Here is a 2,946-nt window from a genome sequence, read left to right as displayed (position 1 = left end):
AGAAAAATATGTCCTTGTTTTATAAGACGAATCTGTTCTCACTTTTCTGTGATTGTTTGGTACGGCAACCTAAATATAAAGGATAAAAACCACATTAAGGTCCCACAGACACTCCTGATTTCTGTCTTTGACCAGCAGGTTCTCCACAAGGCCACATCCATACAGGACTGTACAAACCACCTCCTGCACCTCGAGTCTGAAACTCTTCCCTCAGGCTGTAGATTTAGAGAACCACGGCTGAAGAGCAATAACTCTGCTTTATTTGCACATTTTAGCATCTTGCACATTAATTGTTTTGCATTGTTGTTGGATTATGGTTTACTGTAAATTATATGTACAGGAATCATTTGTGTTTTTTATGCCTGTGCCTCTGACTGCAAATCAAGTTTCAAAATCAATAAAAATGACTGAACCTGATGATAAAGAACTCAAAATATTGACTCAACAATAATGAGAAACTCAATATTTTGAGAAACTCATAATAAAGACTTACGAAATCCTTTTTTTCTTTCCACCCGCCTGCACATTGGCAGGAATGTGCTTCCATACAAACCTCTGCAGAAATAAAAACAACCAGTCTCTCTTTAAATGAAACGTTTTTATTTGGCATTATTTTCTTGCAAAAAATATAAAAAAACGCAAGCATTAAAGAATCACATGTACAGTACTTAATTTACACACATTTAGAAAAAGAAAAAGAACTTGTTTGCAATGTTTCAAACTTGTGTTCTCACCGGTGAAACAATAAAAACAGAATATTTTAAAGTTGTGTGGAACTGAAACCAGAGACGGTTGGTGTTATGGCTTTATGCGGCTTCTCTAAAACCACAATGAAAGCGTCGCACACGAGGACACTTCTTGCCTGAGGACGTCCTGAACCTGGATTTATTTTATTTTTTTAAAACAACTTTATCACCTCAGTGGAAAACAGAAAACATCTCACTACTTTTTTTATTTATTTTTTAATGATGCAAGTCATCTGGGCAACGTAGCGCAACAAAACAAATCTTTTCATAATAACCTACAGAGCGATCAGTAACATCGTATTCACAACACGGGCCTTTACAAGCAGTATTCCAGTGTCGCTGCATGTTAATAGAGTTACTAGAAATCAGCTGCAGTTTGTCCCTCCCATCCGTCGTCATCACATTCAAACGTCCACTTGCTGCACAACAAGAACCAGAAGGTCGTTTAGAAACACTTACAGCTCGTCTGAAGGCATTTCAACAATCTCCAAAGACCCTTTTCCTCATCTGGATTTTTAAAAAAGGGGGCTTTTTTTCTTTAAGAAAGTGTCCAGAAATGACATCGCCCTGCTTGTTTTATACAAGAAATATAAAAACTTGTGTATGAAAATAGAAAAACATGAATCTTACGTAGATATTACTTTTAATTGTGTTGTTTTGGAACATTTTCTTTTTGCTGTTGCTTCTTTTGGCAGTTTGTTTTTCACTGTCATTTTCTTTTGTCATATTCTGAGGTTTATGTTTGGCTCGTTTTTGCCTTTTCTTCCTTCATTGATTGTGATTTGTTGTTTGTGTGTGGAAGAGTAAGAGTGGCCACCATGCTGAAGCTAACAGGAATGTTACAATTTTATTTTGAGTTTGTTTTTGTTCCATAAATATTTTCATACACGATTAAGAGAACAAGCTGGTTTGTAATTTCCTGCTCCTGTACAGACGGTTTATAATAAATCAATTCAGATTGTTGAAACGCCTTCGAAACTTTGCTCTGCCGTGTGAATGTGGTGATAATATGACAAACTGGGGGAGCTGCAGATAGAAATGAAGTGTATTTCTACCTTCCACAGCCACTGCTTTACATTCATTTTAAAGAAAAAAACAACGTTGAAACTTGAGACTTGCTGGAGTTCAGATCCATCACAGAGCAGACCTTTCTCATCAACCTGCAGTAAAATCACCACAGAGTGATAGAACTCAATGTTCCCTGTGACGGATTATCTGATAAAAAAGCGTGTAAGCGTCTGCCAGTTGACTCTCACACTGCACAGACACAAACAGAAACGTAAAAAGCTGCAGCTCGCAGTACAGTGTGTGTTTTATCTGCAGTAAACACGTCACAAACATTCACAAACACTGGAACGCTTCTTCAGGCCCGACTAGCTCGCAGTGGAAACCAAGAACAAACACACAGAGCAAACCCAAGAGAAAAAGAAATTCAGTGTATGATGCATTCTCAAAAAACAGGCACAGCAGATCACTAACCTTTGACCTTTTCACCTTCAGTAACAGTCCAAGGCCACCACTAGCAGGTCTGTACACTACAATGTATTTACAAACAGTACAAGGGCTTGACAGCAGTTTGCCAGAGAAGGCTGCCAGTGTGCGTTCTGATTATCCGGCGTTTCAAGCGACATTAGACATTAAATTCTGGAGGAAACGCTTTTTTTTTTTGGTCAGTTTTAATATGAATTCTGACAAACATTGGCTGTGAAACCGGAGCGAACACACTGACGAGCCTTCTCTCAGTGGGACTGTGAAGAACGTTTGGTCTCTGAAAAACTCACCTGGACCCATGAACGTGCCAAAATATCTTAAATAACAAAATATATATAATATATACACTTTCATTTAAAAACAAACAAAAAGGTGGTGATGCACCTGAGACACCAACACACACACACACAGACTGAACGACAGCAAAGAGCCGAACACAGTCTGAGCAAAAAATACAAAAACAAAATGAAACTGAACGAGGAAGCAAACATTCAAAGGAAAATACACATCTGTACAAACATACGTGTGTGTGTGTGTGTGTGTGTGTGTGTGTGTGTGTGTGTGTGTGTGTTTTTTTTCTGTGTAAATCTACTGAATACTGCCGATAATGAAAGCCTGATTGGGGGGGTGGGAGGATCAGTGGGAGCGTCTACAACACACACACACACACACACACACACACACACACGCTGACTGCTGGCTTCGTGTG

At 38.7% G+C, this 2,946-nt stretch overlaps 1 protein-coding gene across 1 annotated transcript in view; it reads right to left on the bottom strand.

Annotated features, from left to right (window-relative positions):
- Positions 1-577: 577 nt before the first annotated feature.
- mcama (melanoma cell adhesion molecule a) overlaps positions 578-2,946 on the bottom strand; it is a gene marked incomplete in the record, with an annotated part of 52,108 nt that continues 49,739 nt past the window's right edge. Inside the window, 1 exon segment of the mRNA XM_035667303.1 lies at positions 578-2,946.

This window comes from Morone saxatilis, unplaced genomic scaffold (assembly GCF_004916995.1).
Source record: "Morone saxatilis isolate NCDOM2014 unplaced genomic scaffold, NCSU_SB_2.0 Contig20, whole genome shotgun sequence".
Lineage (NCBI taxonomy): Eukaryota > Metazoa > Chordata > Actinopteri > Moronidae > Morone > Morone saxatilis.
Note: the sequence above shows the minus strand (reverse complement) of the source record. Positions and strands in the feature narration are given on the sequence as shown.